Consider the following 22,201-nt stretch of genomic DNA (forward strand, 5'->3'; position numbering starts at 1 on the left):
TCTGCTACTTTTTTATTGATACATGATCATTGCACGTATTTATGGGGAACATGTGATATTTTGATACATGAATATATATACATTTTAATTATTATACTTTAAGTTCCAGGATACATGTGCACAATGTGCAGGTTTGTTACATATGTTGATACATGAATATAATCTGTAATGATCAAATCAGAGTAATTGACATCTCCATCACCTTAAACATTTATCAGTTATTTGTGTTGAGAATATTCTAAATCTTCTAGCTATTTTGAAATATAAATTATTGATTACTAAAGTCACCCTACTATGCTTTTGAACACTAGAACCTTTCCTTCTAACAGTACTTTTGTATCTATTAACCAAACCCCCTCAGCCTCTAGTAACCACCATTCTACTATCTACATCCATGAGATCAACTTTCATTTTAGCTCCCAGAAAAGTTTTATTCTTTTTGCTAAAAAAAGGAAAAAATAGTGTGAACATGTGACATTTGTCTTTCTGTGCCTAATTACGAGTAACATAATGCATCCAGGCTCAGCTATGTTGTTGCAAATGACAGAATTTCATTCTTTTGTATAGCTCAATAGTAATCTATTATATACATACACCACTTGTTCTTTATGTATTCATCCACTGATATACACTTAGGTCAATTCCATATTTTGGCTAATGTGAATACTGCTATGATAATCATGAGAGCACAGATATCTCTTCAAAATATTAATTTCCTTTCTTTTGGATATATACCCACTAGTGGGGTTGCTGGATGATATGGTAGTTCTAGTTTTAGTTTTTTGAGGAACCACCATATGATTTTCCATAGTGGCTGTATTAATTTACATTCCTACCAACATTGTACAAGCATTCCCCTTTCTCCACATCCTTGCCAGAATCTGTTTTTTGTCTTTATGATAATAGCCACCTTAACTAGAGTGAGATATCTCACTGTGGTTTCCATTTCCCTGATGATTAATGATGTGTTGAACATTTTTTTTTTCATATGCCAGTTGCATATTTGTCTGTCCCCTTTTGTGACATGTCTATTTAGATCAATTGCCCATTTTAAAATTGGACTATTTAATTTTTACTGCTGTTGAGTTGTTTGCCTTCTCTATATAGTCTGCTCATTAACCCCTTGTTGGAAGAGTAGTTTTCAAACATTTTCTTCCATTTGTAGATTGTCTCTTCACTGTTTTGATTGTTTCCTTTGCTCTGCAGAAGCATTTTAGCTTAATGTGATCCTGTTTTTCTGCTTTTGCTTTTGTAGCCTTTGTTTTTGAGGTTTTACCCCAAAAAATCATTGCCCAGAGCAATGTCCCAAGCGTTTCTCCTATGTTTTCTTCTAATAGTAGCTTCATAGTTCCGGGTCTTACATTTAGGCCTTCAATCCAATTTGATTTGATTTTTGTATATGGTGAGAGATAGGAATCTAGTTTTATTCTTCTACATACGCATATCCAGTTTTCCCAGCAACATTTATTGAAGAAACTGTCCTTTCCCTAGTGTATGTTCTTGGTGTCTTTGTTAAAAATGAATTGGCTGTGAACACATGGATTTATTTCTGTGCTCTCTATTTTATTCCATTGGTCTGTGTGTCTGTTTTTATGCCAGTACCATGCTGTTTTGGTTACTATATCTTTGTAGTATATTTTGAAGTCAGGTAGTCTGATGTTTCCAACTTTGTTCATTTTGGTCAAGATTGCTTTAACTATTCAGGTATTTTGTGGTTTCAAACACATTTTGAAAACGTTTTTTCTATTTTTCTGAAAAATGTCATTGGTATTTGGATAGGAATTGCACTGAATCTGTAGAGAGATTACTCTGGGTAGTATGGACATTTTAACAGTATTAATTATCCCAATCCATGAACCTGGGATATCTTTTCATTTCTGTTGTATCTTCTTTGATTTCTTTCATCAGTGTTTTATAGTTTTCAATGTGGAAATCTTTCACTTCTTTGGTTAAGTTTATTCTTAGTTATTTTATTTTTTGTAGCTATTATAAATGGGATTGCTTTCTTGAATTCCTTTTCAGATCATTCACTGTTGGCAGATAGAAATACTACTGATTTTTGTATGTTGATTTTCTATTCTGCATCTTTATTGAAATCGAGTATCAGTTTCTAAGCGTTTATTGGTAGAGACTTTAGGTTCTTCTAAATATAAAATCATGTCATCTGCAAATAAGGATAATTTGACTTTTTCCTTTCCAATTTGGATTCTGTTTCTTTCTCTGGCTAAGATTTTCAAAACTATGTTCAATAAAAGTGGTAAAAGTATGCATCTTTGTCTTGTTCCATATCTTAGGGGAAAGGCTTTCATATTTTTCCCATCGGTATCATGTTAGCTGTGGATTTGTCATATATGGCCTTTATTATCTTGAGCCATGTGTTTTCTATAGTCAGTTTGTTGACAGTTTTTATCATGAAGGGATATTGACTTTTTCAAATGCTTTTTTTGTTTCTATTGAGATGATCATATGATTTTGTCCTTTATTCTGTTGATGCTGTGGTTCCCTATGCTTTGGGGGCAGCCTCCTCGGTGTGCTCAACCACCCATTTCTCAGGGTATAGGATGTAGCATGGGCTCAGAAGCCAAGGACACAGCTGTACTACTGGGTCCAGACAGCGCCATGATGCTGCAACCCTCTGGGTGGATGTGAGGGAATCTTGGTGGGGTCCCAAGGATGTGGAGTATAGGGACTATTGGGCCCTAGGGCAGGATGAAGTCTCGTGTTGGCTGTTCTTTCAAAATGGCACCATCTTGCAACAGCTTAGGGACCAGAGGTGGTACTCCTCACACATACTCTCTCTGGAGCAATGTGCAGTCACATGGACTCCAGGCAGCTCTCTATACTAGGCTCAGGGCTTGGGAGGAATGAGGGGTTTCATAAAACATTTTATTCATCTCTAGTAATTGTTAACTATGTTGTGAGATTTTTTTTATAAGACTTGAAATTTAGGTCAAGAAAACCCAGGGGATTTATATGACTCATTAACAAATGGTTAGAATAAAAACAAAATAAACTTCTTCTGAAATATAACAAAAAAATACACCATTTTTTTTTCCATCAGAGTGGTTTCAAAACAGGAAGAAACATAGTAGAAAAGATTCCCTTTGACAAAACATAAAGATTTAGAGGGGAGAAACAGAATTATGAAAAGATCTTTTAAAGTTGAAAGTATAAAGAATCCACAATTAGAGAGCTACATTAGTCATATATCTAGACCACATGTCTGAGACAAGAAATCCTGTGAAAAAAGTGCTTGAGCTAATCTAATATCTATAGGCGAACCTGTTACCTGCTCAAGTTGCCTTTGAAGCCCTGCATAGATGTACATCAGTAGTAAAGGAATTGCTTTTTCCTACCCACTGCTATGTAATGTGACAATTTCCAGACATCTTTATACAAAGAAGGCTTGTTTGAGGAGAAACAAAGATATGTACAAAGAAGGACAGACATTTTTTCTCAAATCACTAGCCATCCTGTCTGATGTTTTGTCATCCTTAACTGAATAGATGTCATCTATTTCCTACCAGACGTAAGACAAGATGATTAAAGGGTATTAATAATGTCCTTGTCTTCTCTGCACTGCAGAAAGAATGTATGTTTACTCAGAGCCGGTAATAGTATACTTAGAGATGCTAAGCCTATATACCCCCAAGTGGAGAACAATGAGTAATAGTATTTGATCAGTCCCCGCTCCCCCAGTGCATGGGAAAGTAGTTATAGGTAATTAGAATGGTAAGTGATCCACGTGGTCCAGACTTAGAGTCATGGAAACATTAGAACGTGAGACGGCTTAGAAAGCATGAGAACATTAACAGAGGTAGGAAAACGTGCCTTACCTCAAAGCTACAGTTTAAAAGATTGCATAAGGGCAAGAGTAAGCAAGGTATATTCAGAGAACAATGATGAGGCCAATAATTGTCTTGGATTGGTTAGAGGGGGGATGAGTATTAATTTGGAAGAGCAACCAATACAAAACACAGAATCTAGATTTATTGCTTGTTGACATTAAGCACCTCCATTGGAAGATCATGAACAAAAGAAAATAAATTATGTGTAAGTATAAAGTTTAGCTACATAGAAATTCCCTGAAAATTTAAACTTGTTACAAAAGTACTTCACTTAACCAAAGGTCATATCCTCATCTAGACATGGTTGAGAAAACCGGAAGTAAGCAAAAAGCAGCCTTGAGTATTCAGGGGGGAAAAAAAAAATCACAAAACCACACACTAAGGTCACCCAATTAACCATTAGAAAACTCTCAGACTTTCACTTAAAGCCTACTCACTCTTGTTTTAGAGAAAATCTAATTTCCCTCTTCACTGCAGATTAGAAGCAAGAAATTAAAAGGGGTAGCTTCTAGACTCAGGCATCTGACAGTTGTACTATGTGATAGCTAACAGAATGACAATAAAAAAGGAGGCAGAAAAAGCATTCAAAGCAGCCTTAAATTGAGAGATGTGGGTAATTATTTACTTGAAACTGAGATCAACTATCTCAGTAAAAAAAATCTTCATTACATTATTATAATGTCTCATTTTCACTCTCTAATAATTTTGTTCCTGTAACAGAAATTCATATTTTGCAATACTATCTAAAGGAGTATAGCTTAAAAATATGCCAAAAAGGCAACCTTTCTCTGATTTTCTGACCAATTTCAAATGTTACATCTTTTTTCTTATAATAGTTTCCCATTATAACATGTGGTTTTACTTACACTAGACATGTCTAATATTTGCTTCAAGAGAGCTGAATGAAGGCTATTGTACAACTACAATGTCTTCCTTGTAATGCTATAATCACATATTTGCAGGGAAATAAAAAATTCTAAATAAAAATGTTTAAAGGCATATGTAGTCTAAGAAAACATCTTTTTCTTTCTTTCTTTCTTTTTTTTTTTTTTTTAACCAGGTAGATTTCTTGCCAACACAATTTTCTTCTCATTGATTTCATAGCATACAAACTGGTCTAAGTGAACATATAAAAATGGAAATTGCTTCAAGGCTGAATATAATCCTGATATAGCAGTCATACTTTGTTGCTTTTCTGTATTAACCATTAACCCACAAAAAACTGACAACCTTCTAAGATCTAGTATAGAATCTTGTATTTGTACCTTTGGCTGCCAGATCCATGTCCAAATGTGGCTGGAGAAACAGATGAGGATGGTGTCATGGTGTGAGAATCCTGGGTTCCTCTCTGGGGTAATGTTGTGATGTCTAAAATTAAAGAGAAATAATATAATCAACACATTTTGAGTACTTTTTTTTTTTTTTTTTTTTTTTTTTTTTTTTTGAGACGGAGTCTCGCTCTGTCGCCCAGGCTGGAGTGCAGTGGCCAGATCTCATCTCACTGCAAGCTCCGCCTCCCGGGTTCACGCCATTCTCCCGCCTCAGCCTCCCGAGTAGCTGGGACCACAGGCGCCGCCACCTCGCCCGGCTAATTTTTTGTGTTTTTAGTAGAGACGGGGTTTCGCCGTGTTAGCCAGGATGGTCTCGATCTCCTGACCTTGTGATCCGCCCGTCTCGGCCTCCCAAAGTGCTGGGATTACAGGCTTGAGCCACCGCGCCCGGCCCATTTTGAGTACTTACTATGCCTAGACACTGTTCTAAGCTCGTTCCCCAAATAAATCTGTTTAATTTTCTTAAAAAGCCCTATTAGGCAGGACTATTATTATTCCTACTTTAAATATGAGGCAACCGTGGCTGAAAGGGTAAGTAACTTGGCCACAATCACAAAGCTAGAAAGCAGAGCCTAAATTCAAAATATGTCCATCACATGAGAGTAATTTGGTACCTCAACTGGTATTTCCCCATCTATTTATTAATTACAGTACCTGTCAACCACCTACTAAGATTTGCTTTAAGACTGTAGCGCTGACATCGTGATGTAACATGCACTCTAATCAGCGCTCTCCACTATTCCAGTTTTATGAAAAGGATAAAGGACAGAAATGTAGAATTCCAAAATACAGCACCAGCAATCTGCATTTCACTTTCTGATCTTCAGGGATATGCCAGCAATTGATATCATGGTCTGCTCTTCAGTATTAACAGAGGTCTTCAATATGACTATTTACTATACTATATTTCAATATGACTATCTACCTATACATGGGTAGGCATGTATAGGTACATAAGGGCTCTTGAGGTTTAGTTTGTGGTCATGCCTACTCAATTATTCAAGATTCTTTTGGTTGCAAAAGATATAACCCAATCCAATTAACTTAAACTAATCTAAAATGTGAAGGGCTTATTGCTGGCCTCAAGTGAAGCTAGATCTAGGTGCTCAAACAATGTAATTTGTATGTTCTTCACTTCCCAGCTTGGCTTTCCCCCATGTTGCCTTCATTCTTAGGCTGACCTCAAGTGGCGTCAAAATGGCTACTAGCAAGCTTAGGCTTCGCCACCACAAAAAACAAAAGAGTTTTTCTTTCCCAATGGTTCCAGCAGAAAGTCCTAAAATTATGTTAATGGCTGTAACTGGCCTGCTTAGATCACAGGCCTACTCTTTAACTAGTCTTTATAGTCAAGGCATATATTATACTCAACTGTCATGTACCAATCACTGGCTCCAGAGCGTGGTTTAGCCCTAGTAGTATCATGGGCCTTAACTGAATCAACGGAGGAGGGTCAGTCTCCAAAGGAGTTGATTTTTACCTCGATGTAGGGAAACAGATGCTGAGCAGGGATAAACCACAGATGACCATTATATCCGTTTTGGCAAGCCAAAAGAATAAGTTGCCATCTTGTCATGTGACTTTGAAGAGATTTGGAGAATCTCCATCACCATGACTTCCCTATGGTGAACTATTCTGTGATTAGTTAAGGCAAGAGTAAGCCAAAGAATACTAACAAGGTCTCACTGAATCATATCAGTGCAGATTGTATAGACACAACAAAAGCAGCAGAAAACTTAGAGGCTATAGCAATAAGAGATGATGTGGCTATTTGGGCGAAGACAAGTTTTACTGCAGAGGGTAGAGACATTGCTGCCAAAGAACTTTGCCACACAACAATCCACAGACCGAATTCACATGGATAATGCTTATTGTGAAAGTAACCGCAAGTCACGCATGCATCAGCCTTTGTAGCCTTGCAAATACTCAGAAAGCAATACTGTCATCAGTAGTATCTTTAAATGCAAAGAATGCTGTATGAAGATAAGATGTGAAAGAGCTCCAATAGTCTCCTACATACACGTTATTCTAATTTGATTCAATTTATCATGCTGCATAGGTTTTCATTCATTGAAAGTTGCAGTCACGCAGTTCAGACAGTTCTCTACTCACCAACACACTGTGTTAAGATACTTCATTTGTAAGTCAGTGCTTTTAAAGTTGGAGTTCATTTTTACATTGAAAATTTATTATAAATTGTAACTGGATTCTCACGCTAACCCATGAGTATTAATCAAGTAATTTGAAGGTGCTTAGTACAATGCCTAGCACATTGTAAACTCTTAATAGATTCATATTAGTTATAATATAAGCATGAACAAAATCATCAGAATAATTTTTTAAAATAAAAAATACAAATTAAGGTAATAGCACTTAGAAAGATGACAGATAGGAATGAAAAATTAAGTCCTCATTTCCACTTTAAAGAAGGTACTTAATATATTTCAGCTTAAAGATTGTTTATTGTTACTGAATAATTTACAAAATTATTCTACTATCCTTTAGAATATAATATTACTTAAATTATTATGTTTTAATTTTGAGATTCTATGTAGTTATAAAACTGAAATATTGGGAGTATAACTAGATCCATACAGATGGGAATAGTATTTAACAAATTGCTTTTTATTTACAAGAAATTTTCAGAACTTCTTTTTCCACATACTTATATCTGGATGCAATTCCACTTACAAATTGAGGACACAGTACATTGCTATTACCATAAAAAGATCTGTAATGGGGAGACAGCCATAATTGAATTTACATCTTAATTATTTACACTCTTCTCTTTGCAGCCTGAATATTCTATGCTTCAGAATTGTTTTGCCGACAAAATATCATCCAGGATTAGTAATGCAAACACTCTTTCGACACAGGTGACAAGTTCTTTTTGGTAACTTACATAACTTCTCAGTAAAATAAACTTTATTTAAGAATTAGTTCCACAGATCTATTATAGAATAATTTGATGCTAATTTCAATGTGTTTTCAATTACATAAATGCTAAAGATATGTAATCTCTATCATTTATCTGACGACTTTTGTTTTAGTGACAAATTTGGGGAGACTTTTAAAAATTAAGTGTCTGCTTAAGAAATAAAAGTATAGGCTCATGGGTATCTAAGAAATTTAATGAGCTAGCATCAATAAGACCACTTAATTAGGATTGGGCTACTACTTTCCAAGTATCTGCCATACAGCTTGTCAAAAGAGATGGTATAGACACATCAGGACTGAACTTTGCTTATTCTTTCATTCATTCAACAACTTACTGAGTACCTACTATGTATCAGGCATTTTTTTTTTTTTTTTAGCCCTGGGGAGATAAGAATAAACAATATGAATCCCAGTCCTCCATGGAATTTATATACTTTGTGACAAAGACACCCAATAAATTATTAGATATTTCTGTTCTTCTGAGGGAGAAAAAAACAGGGTGAGGATAAGGTTGGGAGAGGGGGCAGTGATCAGGGAAGGCCTCTCCAAAGAAGGGACACCTGAGAAGAGACTTTATTGAGGACACAAACTATGCAAAAATCAGAGAGACAATAGAGAAGTGCAAAGGTCCCAGGTGGGACATGCTCATTATGTTCAAAAAGCATCAAGACCATAATAGCTAGAACCAAGTGAGCAGACAAGATGGAGAATGGTAGAAGATGAGGTCAGGGAAGTGGAGAGGGCCAGATCCTGTAGGGTCTTGAAGACTGCTTTAAGGAGGCTGGGTTTACTTTGGTTGTGACGAAAGGCACAGGCTGGGAATAGGAGAGTGACATGATATGCACTTTGGATGAGAGGCTCTACAGAGGCAAGAAGTAGGACATTTCAGCAATTTAGGCAAGGGCTAATGTTATTTCAATTTTTTTCATTTTTTATTTTTTATTTTTGAGATGGAGTCTCGCTCTGCCGCCCAGGCTGGAGTGCAGAGGCGTGATCTCAGCTCACTGCAACCTCCTTCTCCTGGGTTCAAGCAATTTTCCTGCCTCAGCCTCCCAAGTAGCTGGGACTACAGGCGCATGCCACCACGCCTGGCTACTTTTTGTATTTTCAGTAGAGACGAGGTTTCACCATGTTGGTCAGGCTGGTCTCAAACTCCTGACCTTGTGATCTGCCCACCTCGGCCCCCAAAGTTCTGGGATTATAGGTGTGAGCCACCGCGCTCGGCCATGTTATTGCTATTTTGTAATATGGACTCTTTACTACCTAATTTTCAAGATGAAAAACAAAAATTGTTTTTGTGCAAATGGTATGTCAGGAACACAAAAATCAACTGTTTAATTTTTGTAGGGTGGTACAAAGGCAGCTGGAATAAAGTGCCTGTTTTTATATTGACTGTAAGAAAAGTGCTTACCTCAACTGCCAATTTGCAGAGGATCTCTGTGGATGGTAAATCAGAGGAGAGTGTGAAAGGTAAGAATATCTTGAAACACATCTACCACCTTGTCTCCCGTCCCCTCCCGCTGTTGACAGCCTGACTCAGGTGCTGTTACGAATCAAAAAGCAGGAGAGGCACTGCAAGCACTGAACATTTTCCAAAGTAAAATGCTGCCATCTGGAGGCTTCTAGAGTACAAAAATGAGGCACACACACACACAAAAAACTAATCCCACAAACACTCTGTTTCTGTTTGATGTTTCTATATGCAAGGGATTTTATTTGGAAAAAAAATTTAAAAGGTCATTAATTCAAAAGAAACAAGAATGAAATTTTCCAGTCTCATTCCCTTGCTTTGCCTGGCCCAATCTATTAAGTGGAACCTGTTTATGTTGGTTTTGAAACCTATTCAGTAGGCCGTAAATTTACTCTAGGTTGAAAGTTTGTATTCATTTCTTTCCCCTCTATAGCAACTAAGACTAGGCCTGGTCCCTCTGCAAATGGTCTATCTTCTCCATCTCTTCCATGATTACTGATCTATTCAGGTTTTCTATTTATTCCATTTTGATAATTTATATTTTTCTAGGAAAGCATTCATTTCTTCCAGATTTTTAAATATATTGTCATAGAGTCGCAAATAATATTCTTCTATAAAATTTTTATTCTCTTATCTACTAAAATTTTTATTCTCTTATCTACCCACAGTTCCATATAATTTTTTATCTTTAACATTATATCCTTTTACTTTCCTCTTTTATTGTCAGATTATGAGCATGAGAATGACATATTTGGACTATGTCCAGAGAGACAACACTGATGATAATGAATATAATGGGCTGAAAGAGAACACTAGGAACACTGTTTAGAAGGCAACTATAACATCTCAAATTAGTGATGACTGACATTTGAACCATGGAGAAGATTTTGTAAAATAAAACTAGTAGGAATTTGTGACTACTGATGTGTTTATAAGATAAATAAAAAAGGTTAACATGATGCTACAGTTTCCTACCCAGGACGATGGGGATAATCATAACCAAAGGGGAGAGAAAAATAATTTTTTGAGGGGACATTTGACTTTGAGGTGTTGGAATGATAGCCATATGTAAATGTCCCATCAGTCTGGAGCTAGAAATACAAGTCAAAGCTAAAAGTGGCAGATAAAGTTGTGAGATTGGCTGGAAAAAAAATGTAGAGAGAAAAAAAAATTGTATTAAGATGTCAGTAACTGAAATTTTTTTGTAAAGTCTTACATTTTGGGGCAGCTGAAGAAAATCTGGGTATATATATTAGAGAAGCCAAAGGAGAAGAGAATTTTAAGAAGGAGAAGGTTTAGCAAAATCATAGCACAAAACAAGTAATACATTAAAATGATGATGAATTTATACAACAGAAAGAATAATTTTATATGAAACAAAGTAACCTAAATTGGAAAAATATTTCCAGTACATCTGACAGTCATAGAACTAATTTCCTCAATATAAGAGCATTTAAAAGTCAATAAAACCATAAAGGAAAATTTGATAAACTTCATTTTATCAAAAATTAAAACTTTTGCTCTGTGAAAGCCCTGTTAAGGAGATGAAAGAACAATATTCTGACTAGAGAAAACAGTTGCAAACCACATACCCAGCAAGGAATTTTATCTAGAATATAAAGAACTCTCAAATCCCAAAAGCAAAATAAGCAAATGATGCCATTAGTAAATGGGCAAAAGATATGAAGAGACATTTTACCAAGAATGAAATAGGAATGGAAAATGAGTACATGAAAACAAGTTCAACAACATTAGCTGTTAGGAAAATGCAAATTAAAACCACAATGATATATCATTAAACATCTATGAGAATGGCTAAAATAAAAAATGGTGATAATACCAAATACTAAGTAAGATGAGGAGAAACTTTATCACTCATACACTACTGGTAGAATGTAAAATGGTACAACCACTCTGGAAAATAACTTAGCAGTTTATCTTAAAAGTAAACATGAATTTGCCAAATGACCCAGCTGTCACACTATTGGGCGTTCATCTGACATGAAAATTTATGTTCACACAAAAACCTGTTCATGAATGTTCATAGCAGTTTTATTTGCAGCTGCTAAGATTGAAAACAACCAATGACCTTCAATGGGTGAATAGTTAAACTCTGTTACATTCATACAATGGAATACTACTCAGCAATAAAAAGAATAAACGTATATAATAAACAATCTGGATAGATCTCCAGGCTATTATGCTTAGTGAAAATGCCAACCTCAAATGGTTAAATACTGTATGGTTAAATTTATATACTATTCTCCAAATAAAACTATAGAGATAGAGAAAAGATCAGTGGATGCGAGGGGACAGGGATGGGGTGGATGCTAATATAAAGTAGCACAAGTCTCCAATGTTCATTATCTCACTCTTTATGCCTTAGCATAATCATAGCTTAGCTCCCACTTATAAGAAATACAGTATTTGGTTTTCTATTCCTGAGTTATTTCACTTAGAATAATGGCCTCTAGCTCCATCCAAATTGCTGCAAAGGACACTATTTCATTCTTTTTCATGGTTAAGTAGCATTCCATGGTTTACATAGACCACATTTTCTTTATCCACTCATCAGTTGATGGGCACTTAGACTGTCCCATATTATTACAATTATGAATTGTGCTGTGACAAACATACATGGGCATGTGTCTTTTTAATACAGCGACCTCTTTTTCTGTGGGTAGACATCCAACAGTGGAGTTGATGGATTAAATGGTAGATCTACTTTTAGTTCTTTGAGAAATCTCCATACTGTTTACCATAGAGATTGTACTAATTTACATTCCCATCAGCAGTGTATAAGTATTCCTTTTTCACCACATCCATGCCAATATTGTTGTTTTTTGATAATGGTCATTCTGACTGGGGTAAGGTGGCATCTCACTGTGGCTTTAATTGGCATTTCCTTGGTGATATGTGATGTTGAGTATTTTCTTTCATATGTTTATTGGCCGGCCGGGCGCGGTGGCTCAAGCCTGTAATCCCAGCACTTTGGGAGGCCGAGGCGGGCGGATCACAAGGTCAGGAGATCGAGACCATTCTGGCTAAAACGGTGAAACCCCGTCTCTACTAAAAAAATACAAAAAACTAGCCGGGCGTGGTGGTGGGCGCCTGTAGTCCCAGCTACTTGGGAGGCTGAGGCAGGAGAATGGCGTGAACCCGGGGGGCGGAGCTTGCAGTGAGCCGAGATCGCGCCACTGCACTCCAGCCTGGGGCACAGAGCAAGACTCCGTCTCAAAAACAAAACAAAACAAAAAACAAAAACATATGTTTATTGGCCATTTGGATGTCTTCTTTTGAGAAATGTCTATTCATGCCATTTGCTCATTTTTTGATGGGATCATTTGTGTTTTTCCTTGCTGATTTGAGTTCCTTATAGATTCTGGATGTTAGTCCTTTGTTGAAAGCATACTTTGCAAATATTTTGTCTCATTCTGTGGGGTGTGTGTTTACTCTGATGATTATTTCTTTTGTTGTGCAGAAGCTTTTTCATTTAATTAGGTCCCACTTATTTATTTTTATTTTTATTGCATTTGCTTTTGGGATATTAGTCATAATTTCTTTGCCTAGGCCAATATCCAGAAGAGTTTTTCCTAGGTTTTCTTCTAGAATTTTTATGGTTCCAGGTCTTAAGATTTAAATCTTAATGCATTTTGAATTAATTTTTGGTATGGTGAGAGATAGTGATCCAGTTTCATTCTTCTATATGTGGCTATCCAGTTTTCCCAGCACCACTTACTGAATAGGGTGTCTGTTCCCTAACTTATGTTTCCGTATGTTTTGTCAAAGATCAATTGGTTGTAAGTATTTGGCTTTCTTTGTAGGTTCTCTATTCTGTTCTGATCTATGTACCTACTTTTTTATTTTTATTTTTATTTATTTATTTATTTATTTATTTATTTATTTTTTGAGACGGAGTCTCGCTCTGTCACCAGGCTGGAGTGCTATGGTGTGATCTTGGCTTACTGCAACCTCCAACTCCCTGGTTTAGGGGATTCTCTTGCCTCAGCCTCCTGAGTAGCTGGGATTACAGAGCTGGGATTATAGGCATGTGCCACCATTCCCAGCTAATTTTTGTATTTTAGTAGAGACGGAGTTTCACTATGTTGGCCAGGATGGTTTCAATCTCCTGACGTCATGATCAGCCTCCCTCGGCCTCCCAAAGTGCTGGGATTACAGGCGTAAGCCACTGCACCTGGCCCTATGTAACTACTTTTATACCAGTATCCTGCTATTTTTGTTACTATAGCCTTACAGTATGAAGTCAGGAAATGTGATATCTCCAGATTTGTTCTTTTTGCTTAAGATGACTTTGGATATTCAGGCTGTTTTGTGTTTCTATATGAATTTTAGGATTTTTTTCTAATTCTTTGAAAAATTATGTTGGTGTTTTGATAAGAATTGCATTGAACCTGTAGATTGCCTTGGACGGTATGATCATTTTCATGATATTGATTCTTCCAACCCATGAGCACAGGATGTATTTCCATTTGTTTGCATCATCTATGATTTCTTTTAGTAGCGTTTTGTCCTTCTCCTTGTAGAGATCTTTCATCTCCTTGGTTAAGCATATTCCTAGGTATTTTGTTTTTTTATTGCTGTTGTAAAAGGGATTGAGTTCTTTATTTGATTCTCAGCTTGGTTGTTGGTGGTGTATAGCAGTACTACTAATTTGTGTGCATTGATTTTGTAACTTAAGACTTTAATGAATTCATTTATCAAACATAGCAGCCTTTTGGAGGAGACTTTAGGGTCTTCTAGGTATACGATCATAACATTGGCAAACAGAGATGGTTTGACTTCTTGTTTTCCAATTTGGATGCCCTTTATTTCTTTCTCTTGCCTAATTGCTCTGGCTAGGACTTCCAGCACTATGTTGAATACAAGTGGTGAAAGTGGGCATCATTGTGTCATTTTAGTTCTCAGGGGGGATGCTTTAAGCTTTTCCCTATTCAGTATGATGTTGGCTGTGAGTTTGTCATAGATGGCTTTCATTATTTTGAGGTATATTCCTTCTATACCTAGTTTGTTGAGGATTTTTATCATAAAGCAATACCGAATTTCACTGAATGTTTTTTCTCCATCTGTTGAGATGATCATGTGGGATTTGTTTTTAATTCTGTTTATGCGATGAATTACATTTATTGACTTGCATATGTTTGAACGATCCCTGCATCCCTGGGATGAAACCCACTTGATCATGGTGAATTACTATTATTATAATTGTTGTTAGTTTTTGAGAAAGCATCTTGCTCTGTCACCTAGGCTGGAGTACAGTGGCACAATCATGGGTCACTGCAATCTTGACCTCTTGGGCTCAAACAATCTTCCCACCTCAGACTTCTGAGTACTGGGACTATAGGTGCACACCGCCACATGCATCTAATTTTTATATTTTTTTGTAGAGATGGGGTTTCACCATGTTGCTCAGGCTAGTTTTGAACTCCTGAGCTCAAGCAATCCTCCTGCCTTGGCCTCCCAAAGTGCTGGGATTACAGGTGTGAGCCACCGCATGTGGCTTGAATTATCTTTTTGATGTGCTGTTTGATTTGGCTTGCTAGTATTTTGTTGAGGATTTTTGCATCTATGTTCATCAGGGATATTGGTCTGTAGTTTTCCTTTTCTTTGTTATATCCTTTTCTGGCTTTGGTATCTGGGTGACACTGGCTTGATAGAATGTGTTAGGGAGGATTCCCTCTTTCTCAATCTTTTGGAATAGTTTCAGTAGGATTGGTACCAATTCTTCTTTGGTAGAATTCGCTGTGAATCTATCTAGCACTGGGCTTCTTTTGTTGTTGGAAATTGTTTTATTACCAATTCAATCTCACTGCTTGCTATTGGTCTGTTCAGGATTTCTATTTCTTCCTGATTCAAGCTAGGAGGGTTGTATGTTTCCAGGAATTTATCCATTTCCTCTAGATTTTTTAGTTTATGTGCATAGAAGTATTTATAGTGGCCTCAAATCTTTTGTATTTCTTTTGATCTTTTGTATTTCTGTGGTGTCATTGTAATGTCTCCATTTTCATTTCTGACAGCTTGTTTAAATCTTCTCTCTTCTTGGTTAATCTAACTAATGATCTATTGATTTTGTTTATCTTTTCAAAGAACCAACTTTTTGTTTCATTGATCTTTTATATTGTTTTTATGTTTAATTTCATTTAGTTTTGCTCTGTTCTTTGTTATTTCTTTGTTTCTACTAGCTTTGGGTTTGGTTTGTTCTTGTTTCTCTAGTTCCTTGAAGTGTGTGTTAGGTTGTCAATTTGTGACTTTGCAGACTATTCGATCTAGGCATTTAGCACTATAAATTTTCCTCTTATATTGCTTTTGCTGTTTCCCACAGGTTTTGATAACTTATGTCACTATTATTCGTTTCAAAGAATTTATAAATTTTCATCTTGATTTCATTGTTAACCTCAACATCATTCCGGAGCAGATTAATTTCCATGTATTTGTATTGTTTTGAGGGTTCCTTTTGGAGTTGGTTTCTAGTTTTATTCCACTGTGGTCTGAGAATATACTTGATATAATTTGAATTTTTTAAATATTTATTGACTTTATTTTGAGGCCTATGATATGGTCTATCTTGCAAACTGTTTCATGTACTAATGAGAATGTATATTTTGCAGTTCTTGGGTAGAATGTTCTGTAAATATCATTAGGTCCATTTGTTCTAGAGTGCAGTTTAAGTGCAATGTGTCTTTGTTGACGTTCTGCCTTGATGATCCCTGTCTAGTGCTGTAAGTGGAGTGTTGAAGTCCCCTGCTATTATTGTGTTGTTGTCTATCTCTTTTCTTAGGTCTAGTAGTAATTGTTTTATGAATCTGGGAATGCCAGATTTAAATGCATACATATTTAGGACTGTAATATCTTCTTGTTGGATTTTTACTTTTATCATTACATAGTGACTTTGTCTTTTTTTACTGTTGTTGCCTTAAACTCTGTTTTATCTGGTATAAGAATAGTATATCCCTTCTCACTTTTGGTTTCCATTTGCATAAAATATCTTTTTTTAACCCCTTTACCTTGAGTCAGTAAGAATCCTTATATGTTAAATGAGTCTCTTGAAGATGGCAGATATTTGGTTTGTGACTTTTTAATCTGTTCTGCCAATTTGTATCTTTCGAGTGGAGCATTTAGACCACCTACATTCAATGTTTAATATTGAGATATGAGGTACTGTTCCAGTCATCATATTGTTACCTAGATACTTTGTTTTTTCATTATTACTGTTTTATAGGCCCTGTGAGTCTTTATGCTTTCAAGAGGTTCTATTATGGTGCACATCCAGCTTTTGTTTCAAGATTTAGAACTTATTTCAGCATTTTCTTGTAGGGATAATCTGGTAGTGACAAATTCTCTCAGAATTTTCTTGTCTGAAAAAGACTTTGTTTCTTCTTCATTTATGAAGCATAGTTTTGCTGGATATAAAATTCTTGGCTGACAGTTACTCCATTTAAGGAGGCTAAAGATAGGACCCCAGTGCCTTCTGGCTTGTAAGGTTTCTGCTGAGAAGTCTGCTGTTAGTCTGATAGGTTTTCCTTTACAGGTTACTTGACACTTTTGTCTAACTGCTCTTAGAATTCTTTTCTGCATGTTAAGTTTACATAGCCTGATGACTCTATATGCCTTGGTGAAGTCCTTTTTCCAGTGAATCTTTCAGGAGTTCTTTGAGCTTCTTATATTTGGGTGTCTAAATCTCAAGCAAGGCCAGGGAAGTTTTCCTCAATTATTCCCTCAAATAAGTTGCCCAAACATTTTGTTTTTTCTTCATCCCCCGGAACACCAGTGATTCTTAGGTTTGGCCAGTTTATGTAATCACATATTTCTTGGAGATTTAGTTAACTTCTTTTGAGTTTTTTTTCTTTATTTTTTCTGATTGGGTGAGTTTGAAAGGCTCATCTTCAAGCTGTGAAATTGTTTCTTCTACTTGCTCAAATCTATTGTTAAAACTTTCCCACTGCATTTTGTAATTCCCTAAAATGTGTCTTTCATTTCCAGATGTTCTAATTGTTTTTTCTTTAAAATATCTAACTCTTTAGAAAAATTTGTCATTCATATCCTGATTTTTAAAAAATTTTATGTTAGTTTTCACCTTTCTCTTGTATCTCCTTCAGTAATTTAATAAGTAACCTTTTGAATTATTTATCTGGTATTTCAAAGATTTCATCTTGGTTTGGATCCATTGCTAGAAAGCTACTGTGATCTTTGTCGGGGGGGCAGTTATAGAACCCTGTTTTGTCATATTACGAGAATTATTTTTTCTGATTCCTCCTCATTTGGGTAGAGTATTTCCTCTAATTATTTTAGAATTTCTTTTTTATTCAACTGTGTTTATTTTTAAATTTCTTTTTCTTTTTTTTCCCCTTAAGGATGTGACTTTAATGATTATAGTTTATTGTAACCTAATTCAGCTCTGGATGCTTTCAAGAGTGAAGACTCTGCATGAGTTTCCTGTTTATAGAGAGTCTTTATGATGACTTTCTCAGATATTGGTTGTAGTAACAATATGCTCAGTGTGTGAGCAGATTCGCTGTCTCCTGTGGGGTAGAATGGCAGAGATCTCTTGAAGCTTATCTTATTCCTCAGTGGTGTGCAGTTATTTATTTATTATTTTTCCCCCAGTAGTTTATTTACTGGGTTAAACAGTTCAGGATTCAGGCCAGTAGAGACGGGATCCATGGGTACAAATCAGCTGTGGCTAAAACAAGTGGGTAAATGCAGTACCCAGTAGTGGGCTGAGGTCCCAGTCTTGACAGAGATGGTGGAGGGAGCTCTCAGTGAAACACACTGAGGTCTTTTCACGGGGAGGGAGATAGCCACCTCAGCTCTCCTGTAGGCCAGCAGGAAAGCAATCTGCCTCCCAGTCACACTCCTGACCCAGTGTTCCAGCTATTTAGATCAGACAGGCACCTCTCTACATCTGTAAGAATGCTGATGTTCCATGTAGAAAGGGATTGTGACTAGATCTCTTGTGGAAACCTGAACTGAAGAGCAGTCCTTCTGTGGGGATGCAGTCACCCTTAAGTGCTCCAGAAAGTCTGTCTACAAGTGCACCCACACCAAGCTCCCATGGGAAAAGTCCCAGCTGTGTCCGCAGTGGTGGGCAAGGGTAAGAAATTTCTTCTCCAAGACCCTTCATTAGCACCAGGGCTGCCTAACTGTTGGGGTAGAGCTGCAGACTTTCCCCACTGAGCCCCGTACTGCACCTGTGCTTCTGCTGAAAGAAACTTCCCACAAGCAGAAAGTTCTGGGACTCAATTCCAGTCATCTGGATTCTTTTGTCCCATGGAGTGCTCCCTTGATGTGGTATACTCCTGCTTCTGGAGTAGGAGTCCCTGAGGCCCAATTCTGCTGTTCCTTTGGGTCTAGCCATGCAGTGGGACCACAATACTCCACACTGGTGCTGGGAAATGTCTGCAAAGGATCCAGACATGTGAACTGTCCTCAAGTCTCCTACCAGCAGGTACCAGCACCAGCTCTGATAGGGATGGCAGAGAAATGATATAGACTCTGTGAGATTCCTTGGTTATAAATAACCTTACAGTGTTGGCTCTCAAATTCCAGTTGTAGTAGTAATGAACTGGTCATGTAACAGACTTAGGAGCTTCTGGTTATCTAGCCAGGGTGATTCAGGCAATGGTGATAGCTGAGGTCACATACAAGGTTTCTCCTTCCTGGGCACTGTGGTCTTCTGCAGTTTTCCATCTGGCTCATGGTGTAGGCTGTAGCCTGCCACTTCATTCAAAGGATCTGTGGTTTCTTTCAGTTTTCCTGTTAAATTTGTGTGTTGTTTGTTGGAATAAAGTTCCCACTGTGAATCTCTATACACTATTTTGTCTTTCCAAGGGGGACAGGCATGCTAACGATGCCTCCAATCCACCACCTTGAGGGGGAAAAAAGGGAAGTCTTTACCACCAAGTTGAGTAGACTATTCTCCTTCCCTCTCCAATTTATGTTACTAGGAGGTAATCAGAATGCCCCTAGAGGAATTCTTAGATCCTCTGCAGGTGAAAGCTGACTCTTCTCTCCACTGATGGAAGGAAGAATAAAGGAAATGCCTGGTATAAGGAAATACCCTTTTCCTCTGGCTTCAGCTGTTCTCCCCTAACCAGAGTGGCCCAGAGTGGCAGCCTAAAGAAGCTCCAGTCCACTGGGCTGAGCTCAGCAGAAATGGAGAGAAAAACTACTAGCAGTCATGGCCCCCGCATGCTCCCTCATCCATCCCAGCCTCCCAGGAATTGAAAAAGGTGGGTGTGAGTTTCTTTTTGCTGTGCATGAAGGGAAAGAGACAGATCTGGAGAAGGGGCCACAAGTCTCAGATTACAGTGAAGACTATCACAGAGACAAGGAATTCTGGCAGATCTAGGGGAGGCAGGGTCCCCAGGGATATCCCAAGGCCCTTTGGTGCCTGATTTCAAAGCAGGAAGGCCCATAATGCTCTGTACTTCTCCTTCCCCTGCAGCAGGTACAGTCCAGCATCTAGAACCAATAATGCTGCCTCAGCCAAGTATATTTGAACTCTGCAGGGATGGGAGGGTGAGTGTAACTCTGGAAGAGAAAGGAGGATCCCCAGGAACTCTGGGATCCTGATGGGAGGAAAAAAGAGCTTCATGGGAAAGGGATTTTCCCCTGAGCTCTTTACATACCTTGCTCCTTTCTCTCAGGCCACAGCTTATAGGTCACCTCCTCACTGGGGCCCTCTATACTCCCTGATGAGACCACCCCCTCCAATTCTTCCAGAATCGTGGCTATTGCCTTCTTTGGGTTCTGATCCCAAATTATCTTGTATATTTATTTCCTTTACTTATTTATTGTCTCTCTCTCTGAGGTGATACATATGTTCCATGAGAACAGGGACCTTATCTGCCTTTTTCCCTGCTGTCTTAGCTTGGTTTACCCCAAAACAGATGCAGATTTGGTTTTCTGAGAGGTAAGTCCAGAAGTGAGACAGGAAGGAAGGAAAGCAAAGACAGTGTTGATGAGCAGGTTACTACTGGGGGCGAACTAGGCCTCAATCCTTCCGGAGATCCTCTCAGAAACTATGGGAGATGCTTCAGAATTGTTCTACTGAGGGATAAGGAAGCTGGGGTATATCCAACATCTCCTTCTCATTGGTTGAGGATCAACCTCAGTCAGTTCTGAAAGGTTGAGGATCCTTCCAGAAGTGTTAATGCACACCCAGGCCTAGAGAACACCTTCAGCAAAGACACTTATTCTCAAGTGTCCATTGGCATGAACAGGGACCATGTACAGGAAATCTCCGGAGAAGGCTGAATGGATAGGGGTCAGGCAAGAACAGGTTATTCCTGTCATAACCTCAGTACCAAGATCAAGCTCTGGAATATGGTACACACTCCATAAACAAGAGTCAAACAAAAAGGAAGATTGAGAAATGAATGAATAAAAGAAGAGCTGAATGGGATTCTAGTAATTCTATTACCTGAGAGTATTGGTTTTGCTTTCTTGGTGTTGGCCTTAATTTTGACCCAGGTTTTTGACTTTTACATCCTCCCTGTATGTATACTGGGAAAGGTCCATCCTATTTTTCCTGGCAAATACTCCTCTTCCTCTTCACCTCTGCGACTGCTGCTTCATATTCCTCCTTCATCAGCGAAAGGTGTTTCCTTGTGCTCACCCACCTCAGAAAAAAATCACTTTCAGATTGACTTCATTCCTACTCATTTTTCAGTGAGAAAACATTGCCAGATTTCTTGGAAATAAATATCGCATCACTTACTGATCCAGTTTTTTTTCTAGTATGTAAGCTATTGCCTATAAATTAGCTGGCCTACTTTTTACAAGTTGCATTAATTCTTTCGGGGCAATTGAGTGCCCTTTAGTGCACAAACAGCAATAGAAGTTAAATTTACAACATGGCAGACTGGAACCATTACTCTAGATCAATGCATTCTAGGGACCACTTTTTTCTTTTCTCCTTTTTATATAGTTTTCATCTGAGTTATGAATAGGACATCTTGTCCTAAGCAAAGAAGTATTATAACTTTGGGACATTTAAATTCTTGATTAATAACACTAAAAATCTTTTAACCTTAAATGAATATTGCTGATGTGCACATTCTTTTTGCTTGTCACCCAGAGCTTTTGGTTCACATAAGCTTGGCTTAATTTTATTACATAGCAAATAGTGAGAATGAACTTTAGCTATGAAAAAAAGTAATAACCCAAGTATTGAAGGTGAGGCCTGGTGGGAGGTGATTAGATCATGGGGGTGTTTTCTAATGGTTTAACATCATCCCCTCATGAGATCTGATTGTCTGGAAGTGTGTAGTACCTCCTCCTTTGCCCTCTCTTCTTCCTGCTCTGGCCATGTGATGACATGCCTTGTTTCCCCTTTGCCTTCCACCCTCATAGTAAGTTTCCTGAGGCTTCCTCAGCCACGGAGAACTCTGAGTCAATTAAACCCATCTTCTTCACAAATTACCCAGTCTCAGGTAGTTCTTTATACCAATGTGAGAACAGACTAATACAACTATTAAATAAACTTCTTTCTATTTAAGGGTCCTATGATGTCTAATTTTATGTGTCAAATGGCTGGGCCATGGTACCCCAGTTTTTGGTCAAATGGCAGTACAGATGTTGCTGGGAAGGTATTTTTT

General features: G+C 37.5%; 1 protein-coding gene across 3 annotated transcripts in view; it reads right to left on the bottom strand.

Moving 5' to 3' along the window:
- Nucleotides 1-22,201, bottom strand: part of FER (FER tyrosine kinase) — a 725,379-nt gene that overhangs the window by 687,625 nt on the left and 15,553 nt on the right. For all 3 annotated transcript variants that reach the window (XM_050794609.1, XM_050794604.1, XM_050794616.1), the window contains exon 3: nucleotides 5,114-5,216. The gene's annotated coding sequence lies outside the window, so the exon portion shown is untranslated. The remainder of the gene's footprint in view (nucleotides 1-5,113; nucleotides 5,217-22,201) is intronic.

Source organism: Macaca thibetana, chromosome 6 (assembly GCF_024542745.1).
Source record: "Macaca thibetana thibetana isolate TM-01 chromosome 6, ASM2454274v1, whole genome shotgun sequence".
In the NCBI taxonomy this organism is placed as follows: Eukaryota; Metazoa; Chordata; class Mammalia; order Primates; family Cercopithecidae; genus Macaca; species Macaca thibetana.